Source organism: Saccopteryx leptura, chromosome 2 (genome assembly GCF_036850995.1).
Source record: "Saccopteryx leptura isolate mSacLep1 chromosome 2, mSacLep1_pri_phased_curated, whole genome shotgun sequence".
NCBI lineage: Eukaryota > Metazoa > Chordata > Mammalia > Chiroptera > Emballonuridae > Saccopteryx > Saccopteryx leptura.
This window is the reverse complement of record NC_089504.1, coordinates 132,082,618-132,099,237: the sequence shown is the minus strand read 5'-3', so window position 1 is coordinate 132,099,237 and position 16,620 is coordinate 132,082,618.

Below are 16,620 nucleotides of genomic sequence, written 5' to 3'. Positions count from 1 at the left end.
TGGATCCCAGTCGGGCACATGCGGGAGTCTGTCTGCCTCCCCGCTTCTAACTTCAGAAAAATACAAAACAACAACAAAAAAACAAATGGTTAAGCCTGACCAGGCAGGGTGCAGTGCATAGAGTGTTAACCTGGGATGCTGAGGACCCAGGTTTGAAACCCTGAGGTTGCCAGCTTAAGCGCAGGCTCATCTGGCTTGAGCCAGCAATTGAGCACAGGGTCACTGGCATGTGCATGGGATCATACACATAACACCATGGTCACTGGCTTGAGCCCAAAGTCGCTGGCTTGAGCAAGGGGTCACTGGCTCAGCTGGAGCCCCCCCCCCCCCAGTCAAGGCACATATGAGAAAGCAATCAATGAACATCTAAGGTGTCGCAATGAAGAATTGATGCTTCTTTTTTTTTTTTTTTTTTTTTTTTCATTTTTCTGAAGCTGGAAACGGGGATAGACAGTCAGACAGACTCCCGCATGCGCCCGACCGGGATCCACCCGGCACGCCCACCAGGGGTGGTGCTCTGCCCCCCAGGGGGCGATGCTCTGCCCATCCTGGGCGTCGCCATATTGCGACCAGAGCCACTCTAGCGCCTGAGGCAGAGGCCACAGAGCCATGCCCAGCGCCCGGGCCATCTTTGCTCCAATGGAGCCTTGGCTGTGGGAGGGGAAGAGAGAGACAGAGAGGAAAGCGCGGCGGAGGGGTGGAGAAGCAAATGGGCGCTTCTCCTATGTGCCCTGGCCGGGAATCGAACCCGGGTCCTCCGCACGCTAGGCCGACGCTAAGAATTGATGCTTCTTATCTCTCTCTTCCTGTCTGTCCCTCCTGTCCCTCCCTCCCTCTCTCTCTAAAACAAACAAACAAACAACCCCCCCCCACACACACAAATGGTTAAAATGGCCATTGTTGTGCCGCCAGATAGGTTGGTTAGACAGTTGTCCTAATGCACAGAGGTTGTGGGTTCGATCTCTGGTCAGGGCACATACGGGAACAAATTAATGTTCCTGTCTCTCTCTCCCTTTCTCTCTAAATTCAATAAAATAAAATAAAATGTTTTAAATGGACATTGCTGTATGCCCAGGACCTAGAATGGTGCCTGGCACTTAATAAACACCTGTTAAATGAATGAATGTCTAAGTGCAAATACATGTACATACAAATTATTCTTCCATGATACTGAAACATATTCCCATTTAGCAGATAAGGAATAAAGTTAGTTCAGTTCTTAGAAGTGCCATAGCCACTCAATAACTTGTCATCTGACATCCACCTGTCTTTCACATACTATCATTCATTCACTTACTCAAAGTTACTTCTTTCAGTGATTTATTCACTCAGCAAACACTTACTGGTAACATTACATGTGCCAGGCAAGGGGCTAGGTGCTGGAAACATAGAAACAAGTGAAATCTGTCTCTGAGGAGCTCATATCCTGGTTTATGGATAACTGTCTCTGTAGCTGGCACTGGATGGTTCTTTAATCCTTACAATTTCAGAGCACGTTGTAGTTTATAAAGAACCTATTCAGCCTGACCAGGTGATGGTGCAGTGGATAGAGCGTCGGACTGGGATGCCAAGGACCCAGGTTCGAGACCCCGAGGTCACCAGCTTGAGCGCGGGCTCATCTGGTTTGAGCAAAAGCTCACTAGCTTGCATCCAAGGTTGTTGGCTAGAGCAAGGGGTTACTCAGTCTGCTGAAGGCCCGCGGTCAAGGCACATATGAGAAAGCAATCAATGAACAACTAAGGTGTCGCAATGCGCAACGAAAAACTAATGATTGATGCTTCTCATCTCTTCGTTCCTGTCTGTCTGTCCCTGTCTATCCCTCTCTCTGACTCTCTGTCTCTGTAAAAAAAAAAAAAAAGAACCTATTCATTCTTACAAACAGGTGCAAGGAAGCTATAGCGTAGAGGAGATAGGGATTTACCTAAAGTTACAGAGCTGGAAGTACAGTCAGGACTTCAACCTGGTTTCCTGATTCCCACTCTAAGGTCCTTTTCTTTTTTCCCTTCCTCCTTCCCTACTTCCTTTATTCTTTCTTTTAAACCCAACCTACTGATAATTAGATTACATATGGATAAGCTCAACAGCCAATTAAAAGACAAAGATTATAACATTCGATTAAAAAGACTTGCCTGGCCCTGGCCTGTTGGTTCAGCGGTAGAGCGTCGGCCTGGCGTGCGGGGGACCCGGGTTCGATTCCTGGCCAGGGCACATAAGGAGAAGCGCCCATTTGCTTCTCCACCCCCAACCCCTCCTTCCTCTCTGTCTCTCTCTTCCCCTCCCGCAGCCAAGGCTCCATTGGAGCAAAGATGGCCCGGGCGCTGGGGATGGCTCCTTGGCCTCTGCCCCAGGCGCTAGAGTGGCTCTGGTCGTGGCAGAGTGACCCCCCAGAGGGGCAGAGCATCGCCCCCTGGTGGGCAGAGCATCGCCCCTGGTGGGCGTGCCGGGTGGATCCCGGTCGGGTGCATGCGGGAGTCTGTCTGACTGTCTCTCCCCGTTTCCAGCTTCAGAAAAATACACACACACAAAAATAAAAATTAAAAAAATAAATAAATAAATAAATAAATAAAAAGACTTGCCTGATCGGTGGTGACACAGTGGTTAAAGCCTTACTGGTTCAAAACCCGAGGTCACCGGCTTAATCCCAAGGTTGCAGGCTTGGGTCTGGGGTTGCCAACACAGTCTTGAGGTCACCAGCTTGAGCCCAGGATCACTGGTTCAATTCCCTGGTCAAGGCATGTATGAGAAGCAATCAATACACAACTAAGTGAAGTAATGAGTTGATACTTCTCTCTCTACCTGTCTTTCTCCCTCTCTAAAAAAACAACAAAACCCCCACAAGACTCAATTATGTGCTACCTACAAGAAACACACTTTAAATAAAATGGACATGGATTAAAAGTAGAAGGATGGAAAAAGATAAACCATGCTAATACTAATCAGAAGAATGCTGGAATGGCTATATATATTTTTATATATAAATAAATTTTTATTAATTTTAATGGGGTGACATCAATAAATCAGGGTACATATATTCAAAGAAAACATGTCCAGGTTATCTTGTCATTCAATTATGTTGCAGACCCATCACCCAAAGTCAGATTATCCTCCGTCACCTTCTATCTAGTTTTCTTTGTGCCCCGCCCCCTCCCCCTCTCCCTCCTTCCCCCCCCCCCCCCACACTCTTGTCCATGTCTCTTAGGCTCATTTTTATGTCCCACCAATGTATGGAATCCTGTAGTTCTTGTTTTTTTTCTGATTTACTTATTTCACTTTGTATAATGTTATCAAGATCCCACCATTTTGTTGTAAATGATCCAGTGTCATTATTTCTTGTGGCTGAATAGTATACCATGGTGTATATGTGCCAAATCTTCTTTATCCAGTCTTCTATTTTTTTACAGTGATTAAAGCCTTTAAGCAAACTCTTGGCCAATACAGCAAGAATCCATAAAAGAATAGAGTCCTTGCCCTGGCCGGTTGGCTCAGTGGTCGAGCGTCGGCCTGGCGTGCAGAGGTCCTGGGTTCAATTCCCGGCCAGGGCACACAGGAGAAGCGCCCATCTGCTTCTCCACCCCTCCCCCTCTCTTCCTCTCTGTCTCTCTCTTCCCCTCCCGCAGCCGAGGCTCCATTGGAGCAAAGATGGCCCGGGCGCTGGGGATGGCTCCCTGGCCACTGCCCCAGGTGCTAGAGTGGCTCTGGTCGCAACAGAGCGACGCCCCGGAGGGGCAGAGCATCGCCCCCTGGTGGGCGTGCCGAGTGGATCCCGGTTGGGCGCATGCAGGAGTCTGTCTGACTGTCTCTCCCCGTTTCCAGCTTCAGAGAAGTACAAAAAAGAAAAGAAAAGAAAAAGAATAGTGTCCTTAACATGTTCACCAAGTCCAAGTTGGCACCATCACCATTCCAAATCCCTGCAAATGCAACCCAACCCCAGTTCAGTCTGTTAGGAGCTGTCACAAGGAGCAGGACTCCAGGAAAAGTCCATATCCAGGAAAAGTCCGCATGACACTGGAATTGTCACAATTCTATACTTTGCAGCTCATGTCCAAGTCCCAATGACTGCTGCTTCTAGCTGGTAATGATTCAGGTAGACTGGAAAAGCCATCTGCAGCATGTGTGGAGATGGAGCTTCTGTTCTCCTCTGCCTGGAGAGATGAGACCAGGTTGCTTTTCCCTGGAGCTCTGCGACTGTGGCATGGTAAAGAGAACCTTGGGATACACTAAGCTGGGTGGCAAAGGTAGATTCATAATAGAAGTTGGCAAAAGGGGAAAAGAGAGCTCTAAATTAGGAGTAGGTCCCAGCCTGAAATATGAGTGGGGCATTGAGGTAGAAGGAATAAAGGAAACACTATATATTAAACAAAGCAGCAGAAAATAGGACTATCAACACCCACAACAGAGATCTTCGAGGGAAGAATAAAAAACCTGACTATTCAGGCGAGGCAAAGTTAAGTGGCCCTTGTGCAAATGAGATCAGTTTACCTGCTTCTTGGAAGAAATACCCTAGGCTCATCCACAATGTTGTAGATGGGGCCAACAGCCCTGGGCACCTTCAGCCTTCAGTGGCAAACCCCAGCATTCTGGGCAAGGTTAGGTCATAGGTGGCTGGAGCAGGACTGGAAGAGACTGAACCCTCCCTTAGAGGAGCGAGGGGGAAGCCTACCTTCCAGTGTCCCTTTTTCCTCACAGCAAAGGCATGTAAGTCTGGCAGGCTTTAGCTCAATGACCTTCCTTTCCACTATTGAAGCAGGACCCATATGGCATCCTATGAGACCCCTTTGGGGCGTTGGAGCCTTTAAGGGCGTATCCTAAAAGCTGGTAGTTCACCTAATCTCTATTGGGCTTTTTCTGCCTCTTGGTATCTTAAAAGCCATGCTCAGAAGATCTCACTGAGGGGTTTGAGGATCCCCATCCGCCTATATAAACCTTTTCCGTATATCTGGAGCTATTTGGAAAAAGACAAAACAGTGTTATTAGCTGGATCAAATAAAAGAAGATAGAATTTTGCAGGAGAAAAAGATTTGGCGTCTCCTGTTCATCAGCATTCAAAAGAAATTTAAAAATTTTAAAGTAAAAAGCATGATAAGGTAGACTGAAGGAGTTCCAGAATATGACTCCCCCCTTTAAAATTTTTTTAAATTGACCTTAAAATATTTGCTGGGTACACTTTAATAATACCTTGACTTTAAAGATTGTAAGAAATACACATAATTCGAAAGGTTTGACAAAATACAGTAAATACTTTTGCTATATATTCAGGAGCATTGTAAGTTTAACCAGTTTAGGAAATCTAATAATAGAAAAATGCATACAGACAATGAGCTATAACATACTTAGCAGCCTCTCTTGTTCTGACAGAGATTACTATAAATCCAGAGTAGGTATCCACTGTAACGTGGACATAGGACTGTTTGCCAAATGAAGGTATATTAGTAACATCCATTTGCCAAAGCTGCCTGGTAGGGGTCCTTGAGGGTTAACTCCAAGTGAAGGGACAGATTGTAGTATAGGACCCCTTGGACAGGATTCCCCAATCTGCCATGCTGCTTCCCGGGAAAGTTGAAACTGTTTACACAGGGCTGCAGCGTTCTGGTGATGAATAGTATGAGACTGAATTGCTCGATCTGTCATGATTGCTCCAAATAAATTTTCTTTTGGGTAGCTTGATCAACAAGGGCATTCCCTTGTGCTAAAGCTCCAGGGAGCATGGAGTGAGCTTGAGTATGTCCTATAAAACATGGAGCTTTATGTTGACATACCAGTCTTTGAAGAAGGAGGAACTGCTGAAATAGTTCATCAGCATTTGTCCCTAAGACAGCAGTCTTTATAGTGGAAACACCATAAGTAAATATTTGCTGTCTATATATAGATTAAAAGAGGAATGTGGCAAATGCTGAAAAGCCATGATAATGCCATATAATTCTAGTCTTTGAGCTGATTTTAAGTTGACAGTTTCAGTATAAAGTTGTCCATTTATTTGCAAAAGCGATTTGCCATTTAGTGGAAGTTTCCCAGAGCCATTGTTGTTGATCCTTTAAAAAAAGGAACAACAATAATTTTGAGGTTCAAAACCTATAAGCTGTAAGAGTCGCCTATGCTCCTTGATAATCCAGGAGGCAACAAGATAAAAATATGGAAGTGTATTCCATGGGCTATTAGATGGTTCAATGTGCCCAAGCTGTAGCTGCTCTTGTACCAATTGAGCAGCTGCCCTAAGTTTCTCCTGAGAAAGGGGCCATTGGTCTACCCATACAGGATTATCTTACTTCCAAGTAATTGGGTCTGTACAATGCATTACTGAGGTAGCAGGAGCTACCAAGGTCCCTATGCTAAATTTTGATATTAATCCACACCTTCTGGTATTGGGTGCCACTTCTATGGGGGTGAGAATTCCTCGCTGTTCTTTCCCTAGTCCCTTAGTGGGCAAAAATCCCCAATCAAGCATCTGAGTACTGACTAATGGAATGGCTATATTAATATCAGATTTTCAAATAGAAAATATTAGCAGAAATCAAAAGGGAGAGACTTTTCATATAAAAAAGGTGTCATTTAATAAAGGGGACATAATCCTATGTGTGTATGCAACTAATTATATAGCTTTAAATACATAAAACAAGAAACTTGCAAAAGTAAAAGGAGAAATGGATAAATCTACAATTATTGTTAGAGATATCAGTACTTCTCTTACAGGAATGGAGTAGAAGTAGAAAAAGTAAGGATATAGAGGTTTTGAAAAGCACTATCAACCAACACAATTCAATTGACATTTATAGTATGCTTCACCCAACAACAGCAGCACACACATTTCCAAAAACATATAAAACAATAATCTGGCCAATAAAACAAATATCAATAAACTTAAGAAGATCAGAATCATATGAAATATGTTCTCTGATTACAATGGAATTAAACTATAAATCAAGCCTGACCTGTGGTGGCGCAGTGGGATAAAGCATCTACATGGAACACTGAGGTCGCCGGTTCGAAACCCTGGGCTTGCCTGGTCAAGGCACATATGAGAGTTGATGCTTCCTGCTCCTCCCCCTTCTCTCTCTCTCTGTCTCTCTCTCTCACTCCTCTCTCTCTAAAAAAATCAATAAATAAACTATAAATCGAGAATTGAGAAATATCTAGAAAATTCTCAAATATTTGTAAATTAAACATACATTTATATAACCCATATGTCAAAGAAGAAACAATATCAAAGATTATAAAATAATTTTAACTGAGTGAAAATTAAAACAAAATTTGTGAAATGCTGTTAAAGCAGTGCTTAGAGAAAGAAACTAGAAAAAATAGAGAAACTCAAAGTAAGGAGAAGGAAGTAATAGGCAAAGAGTAGAAATCAGTAAAATGGAAAGCAAAAAACAAAATTGGAAAAAATAAATGCAACCAAATACTGGTTCTTTGGCCCTGGTCGGTTAGCTCAATGATAGAGCATCGATGGGTGTCCCATGTTGATTCTTAGTCAGGGCACACAGGAGAGCACCCATCTGCTTCTCCACCTCTCCCCCTCTCGCTTCTCTCTCTCTCTCCCTCTCTCTCTTTTTCTCTCCTCCTGCAGCTATGGCTCGATTAGAGCGAGTTGGCCCCAGGCACTGAGGATGGCTCCATGGCCTCTGCTTCAGGCGCTAAAAAAAAAAAAAAAAAAAAAAAATGGCTCCAATTGCAACGGCGCAAGGGTCCCAGATGGGCAGAGCATTGCCCCCTAGAGGGCTTGCCAGGTGGATCCCAGTTTTGGCACATGCAGGAGTCTGTCTCTGCCTCTCCTCATCTCACTAAATAGTTAAAAAACAAAAACAAAAACTGGTTCTTTGAAAAAATTAATAAAATTTATAAACTCTAGCCAGACTTTACCAGGAAAAAAAGAGAGAAGACACAAATGATCAACATCAGTAATAAAAGAAGGAACATCACTACAGGCTCTACAGTGGAAATAATAAGGGAGTGTTATGAAAAACTTTGTCAATAAAGTTGGTAAACTGGATGAAACGAACAAATTCCTTTAAAGACACACCTATCAAAGCTCACTAAAGAGAAGTTGAAAAGCCCTACATCTACTAAATAAATTAGATTTATAATTAAAAGTCTTTCCCTCTAAGAAAACTCCAGCCCCAGATGGTTTAATTGGTGAATTTTGCCAAGCATATGTGGAAAAAAAGAATCACAATTCTATAAAAAACCCTTCCAGAAAATTAAATGGAAGGGAACACTTCTCAAATAATTTTATGAGGTTAGCATTATCTTGCTACTCAAATCAGAAAAAAATATTATAAGAAAAAACATCCAATATCCCTCACAAACATAGACATAAAAAAAAATGCAATGGAAGCCTCTCACTGGAAAAAATTTATTTGCAAAACATATGTGTGATAAAGGTCTTAGATCCAGAACATATACAGAACCACTGCAACTCAATAACAAGAAGAAAAATAATCTGGTTTTTAAAATGAATAGAAGATTTAAATATACACATCACTAAAGAAGATATACAGCCCTAGCCAGCTGGCTCAGTGGATTGAGCATCGGCCTGGTATGCAGATGTACTGAGTTTGATCCCTGGTCAGGGCACACATGACAAGCGACCATCTGCTTCTCTCCCCCTCCCTCTTCCCTTTCTCTCCCTCTTTCCCTCCCTCAGCCAGTGGCTCAGTCCAAACATTGGCCCCAGATGCTAAAAATGGCTCGGTTGGTCTGAGTGTGGCCTCGGGCATTAAAATTAGCTCGGTTGATTCAAGCATCAGCCCCAGATTGGGGGGGGGGGCAGTTGCCGGATGGATGCCAGTCAAGGTGCCTGTAAGAGTTTGTCTCTCTATCTCACCTCTTCTCATTTAAAAAAAAGAAAGGCTCTGACCAGTTGGCTCAGTGGTAGAGCATTGACCTGGCATGTGAAAGTTCCAGGCTCAATTTCTGGTCAGGGCACACAAGAGAAGTGACCATCTGCTTCTTTCCCCCTCCCCTTCCCCCCTTTATCTCTCTCTCTTTTCCCTTCCTGCAGCCATGGTTGGAATGGTTTGAGCTGAGGATGGTTCCATGGACTCACCTCAGGTGCTAAAATAGCTTGGTTGCCGAGCAATGGAGCAGCAGTCCAGCTGGGCAGAGCATCACCTAGTAGAGGGCTTGTGGGGTGGATCCTGTTTGGGGTGCATGTGGCAGTCTGTCTCTGCCTCCCCACCTCTCACTTAATAAAAGGAAAAATAAGAAGATATACAAATGATAAATAAACCCATGAAAAGATTCTCAACATCATTAGTTTTTAGGGAAATGCAAGTTAAAACCACAACAAGATGCCAACTCTGACAAGGATGAATCAGACAATAAAAAATGTGGCAATATCAAGTGTTGAGGAGGATGTTGGGAAAGTGAAACTTCATATACCTGTATTACTGGTAAGAATATAAAATGGTACAGCTGCTTTGGAAAACAGTGTGGCAATTTTTAAAAAATTTAAATATACATTATTGTACAACTGGCAATCCTGTTCCTAAGTAATAAAAACATATATCCACACAAAGACCTATACACAAACATCCATAAGCAGCTTTATTTGTTATAGCACAAAACTGCTAAAAACCTAAATGTCCATCAACTGGTGAATGGATAAACAAATTGTAATATGTCCATGCAATGAAGTATACTACTTCACATTAAAAAGGAATGAATTACTGAAACATGCAACAACAAAGATAATTTCAAAAGCATTATGCTAAGTAGAAAAAGTCAGGCACAAACTACTACAAAATGTATGATTCCACCTATCTGACATTCTGGAAAGGCGAAATTATAATGACAGAAAGCAGACCAATAAATACCAGGAGCTAGACAAGGAGGAAGAGATTGACCATTGACCACAACAGAGCACAAAGGAAGAGACTGAGTGAAGGGAATGTTTTCTGTCATGACTATGGTGGTGGTTACATAACTGTATATACATTTGTGAGAAATCACTGTAGTGTACATTTAAAATTGGTAAATCTTATTATATGTAAATTATACCTAAGAAAAGCTGATTTGTAAAAATGTAATGTTTTTACAATGCACAAGACTATGGTGGGATTGTGGGCAGATAGTGCAAGGGGCTGGAAGTTAGTCAGAAGGATATTGGAGGGTGTAGGGAAATAACCCTTCCTCTTTTCTCAGTGGCAAGTCTTCTCTGCTTTCATTCATTTCCTTTGGAACTGGGAAGCTCCCTCTTTTAAGCTCCTTTGCCATGCAGCAGTGGCCAATAGCAACACCTTCACCACAGTTCAAGGGCCACAATTAGGTGACCACTAGCCCAGAGAGATGTTTCTAAATGTTTGTTAAAAACACAGCTAACCTCCTTTCCAAGCAAAGGCTTTTGTAGAACTTTACTATCTAAAACAGGGGTCGGGAACCTATGGCTCGCGAGCCAGATGTGGCTCTTTTGATGGCTGCATCTGGCTCGCAGACAAATCTTTAATAAAAAAAATAACGTTAAAAATATAAAACATTCTCACCCTGGCTGGTTGGCTCAGTGGTAGAGCGTTGGACTGGCGTGCAGGAGTCCTGGGTTTGATTCCCGGCCAGGGCACACAGGAGAAGCGCCCATCTGCTTCTCCACCCCCCACCTCTCCTTCCTCTCTGTCTTTCTCTTCCCCTCCCACAGCCAAGGCTCCATTGGGGCAAAGTTGGCCTGGATGCTGAGGATGGCTCCATGGCCTCTGCCTCAGGCGCTAGAATGGCTCTGGTTGCAACAGAGCAATGCCCCAGATGGGCAGAGCATCGCCCCCTGGTGGGCACGCCGGGTGGGTCCGGTGGGATGCATGCAGGAGTCTGTCTGACTGCCTCCCAGTTTCCAACTTCAGAAAAATACAAAAAAAAAAAAAAAAAAAAAAAAAAAAAAAAAATAAATATATATATATATATATATATATATATATATATATATATATATATATATATATATAAAACATTCTCATGTATTATAATCCATTCATTTCCTACTGCTCATGTTCATGGTTGTGGGTGGCTGGAGCCAATCACAGCTGTCCTCTGGGACAACACCAAATTCTTACTGGATAATGCATAATATACATGAGTCATTGTATGGCTCTCACAGAATTACATTTTAAAATATGTGATGTTCACGGCTCTCTCAGCCAAAAAGTTTCCCGAGCCCTGATCTAAAATAAGTAAAAGCTCCTGACCAGGCAGTGGCGCAGTGGATAGAGCGTCGGACTGGGATGTGGAGGACCCAGGTTCGAGACCCCAAGGTCGCCAGCTTAAGCGCGGGCTCATCTGGTTTGAGCAAAGCTCACCAGCTTGGACCCAAGGTCGCTGGCTCAAGCAAGGGGTTACTCGGTCTGCTGTAGCCCCACGGTCAAGGCACATATGAGAGAGCAATCAAATAACAACTAAACTAAAGTGCCACAATGAAAAACTGATGATTGATGCTTCTCAGCTCTCTCTATTCCTGTCTGTCTGTCCCTATCTATCCCTCTCTCTGACTCTCTGTCTCTGTAAAAAAAAAAAAAATCAATAAAGAAAATTTTTTTAAAAATATAAAAAAATAAGTAAAAGCAATATCTTATGAGAGTATGTTCATTTCAGTTCAACTTCATGCTATCTCTGTTATAAAATCATTCAATGGCAACAAGCCATATATACAATGTGTCCGTAAAGTCATGGTGCACCTTTGACTGGTCACAGGAAAGCAACAAAAGACAATAGAAATGTGAAATCTGCACCAAATAAAAGGAAAACCCTCCCAGTTTCTGTAGGATGATGTGGCAACATGTGCGCATGCGCAGATGATGACTTAACACCGTGTATACAGCGGAGCAGCCCACAGCCATGCCAGTCGAGATGTGGACGATACAGAGGAAAGTTTAGTATGTTCTGTGGCTCGCTAAATTCAAATCCGTGACCAAAGTGCAACGTGAATATCAGCACATTTATAAGGAAGCGCCACCACATAGGAATAACATTACTCAGTGGGATAAGCAGTTGAAGGAAACCGGCAGTTTGGTGGAGAAACCCGTTCTGGTAGTCCATCAGTCAGTGATGAGTGTGTAGAGGCTACACGGGATAGCTACCTAAAGAGCCCTAAAAAATCTGTGCATGAGCCCACATAGAACCGCACTGAATAGGAATGAAACTGGGAGAGTTTTCCTTTTCTTTGGTGCAGATTTCACATTTCTATCATCTTTTGTTGCTTTCCTGTGACCAGTCAAAAGTGCACCATGACTTTACGGACACAATGTATATAATTTATTAATTTTAGACAGGAAGAAAGAGAGAGAAACATGATTTGTTGTTCCACTTATTTATGCATTCATTGGTTGCTTTTGTGTGTGTGACAGAGACAGAGAGAAGGACAGATAGGGACAGACAGACAGGAAGGGAGAGAAATGAGAAGCATCAAGTCTTCGTTGCAGCTCCTTAGTTGTTCATTGATTGCTTTCTCACATGTGCCTTGACTGGGGGGCTACCGCAGAGCGAGTGACCCCTTGCTTAAGCCAGCGACCTTTGGGCTCTAGCCAGAGACCATGGGGTCATGTCTATGATCCCACACTCAAGCCAGCAACCTCACCCTCAAGCTGGTGAGCCCATGCTCAAGCCGGCAACCTCAGGGTTTCGAACTTGGGTCCTCATTGTCCCAGTCCGATGCTCTATCCATGGCACCACTGCCTGGTCAGGCTCATTGGTTGATTCTTGTATGTGCCCTGACCAGGGATTCAATCCATAACCTTAGTGTATAGGGATGGTGCTCTAACCAACTGAGCTACTGGACCATGGCCACAACAAGCCTTTTTTGATAAACCTAAACTTTGATTTGTAGGACAATTGAGTGTATATATGTTAAAACTATTGTTTTAAAAAGTTAAAATATATTTATTTAAAAAAAATTTTTTTTCTTTTCTGAAGCTGGAAACGGGGAGAGACAGTCAGACAGACTCCTGCATGCGCCCGACCAGGATCCACCCGGCACGCCCACCAGGGGGTGACGCTCTGCCCACCAGGGGGCGATGCTCTGCCCCTCCAGGGCGTTGCTCTGTTGTGACCAGAGCCACTCCAGCGCCTGGGGCAGAGGCCAAGGAGCCATCCCCAGCGCCTGGGCCATCCTTGCTCCAATGGAGCCTCGCCGCGGGAAGGGAAGAGAGAGACAGAGAGGAAGGAGAGGGGGAGGGGTGGAGAAGCAGATGGGCGCCTCTCCTGTGTGCCCTGGCCGGGAATCGAACCTGGGACTTCTGCACGCCAGGCCGACGCTCTACCACTGAGCCAACCGGCCAGGGCCTAAAATTTTTTGAGAGAGTGAGAGAGACAGGAAGGGAGAGAGAGAGAAGCATCAATTCATAGTTGCTTTTACTTTTAGTTGTACTTTGAACTTCTCATATGTGCCTTGACCAGGGTTGTGCCAAGTGTCCCCTTTCTCAAGCCAACAACCTTGGGTTTTTCATGCCAGCGACCTTTGGGCTCAAGCTGGCGAGCTTTGGGATCATGTGTATGATTCCCCGCTCAAGCCAGTAACCCTGCTCTGACAAGCCTGTGCTCAGAGCCAGCGATCTCAGGGTTTTGAACCGGTGACCTCAGCATTTGGGGTTTATGCTTTAGCCACTGTACCACCACTGATCAGGCAAAACTTAAAATATATTTAAAGTTTCTGGGTAAAACTGGTAGATTGAATACATGTATCTAATTTTGCTCCACTAAAAATACACTAAAACTAGAGCACAGGGGTTTTTTAAAGCATAGATCCACAAGGACAGGGAAACTGGAGTGAGACACCAGCCAAATACTTTAAGAAGTTGGAAAGCATGTGGATGAATGGTTACTGACTTAGACTAGAGAAAGAGGATCCTAAGAAAGCAGTGGGGCAACCATATGGCAAAACGGAATTGGTTGTGCCAGATGGCTTACCACCCTGAGAAGGAAGTCCTAGAAATGCTGACAACAGAGGTTCCCCACAGTGAAGCTGTGGCCAACACATTCTATCATGTACCTGAACCCACAGAGCACAAATGCTTCCAACTGGCTTTTTCGTAACCCATCCTTAAATGTGAACAGACAATCAAGAATTATAAGACCTCTGAGAAAAGAATCTAACATGAAAAAGACCAAAACAACAGAAAAAGAAATTTAGAGAAAACAGAGATTATGCAGAAAGAAGAAAACTTAAACAAAACCATTATAGCTTCAAAGGTAATATAAGCTATTGCCACTCTGAAACAAAATGAGATGTTATAACAATGAATATTCACCCCCTGGTCGGATAGCTCAGTTGGTAAGAGCAGTGGCCCCCAACCCCCGGGCTGCGGACCAGTACCGGCCCGTGGGCCATTTGGTACCGGTCCGCAGAGAAAGAATAAATAACTTACATTATTTCCGTTTTATTTATATTTAAGTCTGAACGATGTTTTATTTTTAAAAAATGACCAGATTCCCTCTGTTACATCCGTCTAAGACTCACTCTTGATGCTTGTCTTGGTCACGTGATACATTTATCCGTCCCACCCTAAAGGCCGATCCATTAAAATATTTTCTGACATTAAACCGGTCCGTGGCCCAAAAAAGGTTGAGGACCACTGGGTTAGAGCATTGTCTAGAAGCATAGATGTTGCTGGCTCAATCCACAGTCAGGGCACATACAGGAACAGCTCCAGGTTCCTGTCTCTTTCTTTCTCTCTCTCCCTTCTTCTTTTGTTAAAATCAATAAAATATAATATAATATATTGTATGTTAAAAAGATGAATACTCAGCCTGACCAGGCGGTGGCACAGTGGATAGAGCATCGGACTGGGATGTGGAGGACCCAGGTTCGAGACCCTGAGGTCGCCATCGGGTTTGAGCAAGGCTCACCAGCTTGGGCCCAAGGTTGCTGGCTCCAGCAAGGGGTTACTCAGTCTGCTGTAGCCCCCCAGGTCAAGGCACATATGAGAAAGCCATCAATGAACAACTAAGGAGCTGCAACGAAGAATTGATGTTTCTCATTTCTCTCTCTTCCTGTCTGTCTGTCCCTCTCTCTGTCTCTGCCACCAAAAAAACAAAAAAAAAAAAAACCCAAAAAAAGAATATTCACTTGCCCTGCCCAGGTAGCTTAATTGGTTAGAGCATTGTCCCGATACACCAAGGTTGTGGGTTCAATCTGTGGTCAGGGTACGTATAAAAATCAACCAATCTTGTGGGGTGTGAATCCACAATATGGTATACAGAGATGTGTTTTAGAATTGGGCACCTGAAACCTGTATGATTATGTTAACCAGTGTCACCCCAATAAATTCAATTTAAAACAAAAGTATCAACCAATGAATGGATATGAGTGGAACAACAAATCCATGTCTCACTCTCCTCCTTCCTCTCTCTCTAAAATCAATCAATAAAAATATTTTAAATGCATTCAGAGAATAAAAAGGTGAGAGTAATAAAAATCTTTAAAATATTGAAAAACTCAGAAGATTTCTAAGTAGAAGAATGGGGAAAATAAAATTGAGGAAATATCTAAGAAAACAAAGTAAAATGATAGAAAGTAAGAGAGAAAAATAAGAAACTAGAAGGACCAGTCCAGAAGATCCATCATCTGAATTATAGGAGTTCCAAAAAAGAAAGAACAGAGAAAATGAAAGGGAAGAAATCACCAAGGGGATGATTCGAGATTATTTCCCAGAAGTGAGGGGCACTGAGTGTCCAACACAACAAACAGCCTCTCACCAGGACATATCACTGCCATTTCAGAACACTGCAGACAAAAAAGAGGCTCTGAGAGGGGGAGAAAGTCACCTACAAAGGATAAGGATTAACCAGTTTCAGACTTCTCAAGAGCAATGACAAAAGTAGAAGGTAATGTTGCAATGCCTTGATAATTCCCAAGAAAGTCAATTCCCAGCTAAACAATCAATTCAGTGTCAGAGTAAAATAATGAAAATGTCAAACATGCATACTTTCCAAACAATATTCTACCCCATCTCAAGAAGCTTCTGGAAGATGGTCCTCTCCAAAAACAGAGAATACATTAAGAAAGAGAAAGACATGGAATATGGCATATAAAAGATCCAACAAAGACTGACCTGTGGTGGCGCAGTGGATAAAGTATTGACCTGGAACGCTGAGGTCACCAATTTAAAACCCTGGGCTTGCCTGGTCAAGGCACATATAGGAGTTGATGCTTCCTGCTCCCCCCATTTCTCTCTTTCTTTCCCCTCTCTAAAATGAATAAATAAAATCTTAAAAAACAACAGCAACAACAAAGAAATGCCCAGAAGGATGAGAGAGGAGATACCAGGTTGCCAGATGTTCAGCAAAAAGAGGATAAACCCTCAGATTGGAGAAGGTCAGAGGCTCCAAGAGATGTTTTCAAGAAGGTGAAATCGCTAGAATATCCCCTGTTATCTAGATATTCTGAGGAGAGATTTAGACAAACAGAAGATTTTAAGGCAGATTTTGTGATAAATACATAGATAACTATACAAGTGGGAAAAATTCCAGGAAAAATAAAAATTGTACAGAAAAGGACGGGTAATCAGTTTCCGACATGGCTCAACTCTGAATGGCATATGTAGTCACAGTGTTGTGAGAACTGAAGATTGAACTAGCAAAAATTATCAAATTAAATTTGGCAGAAGGAAGATGAGAATGAGGTACAAGTGGTGGCAAGAGAGGAAGGGG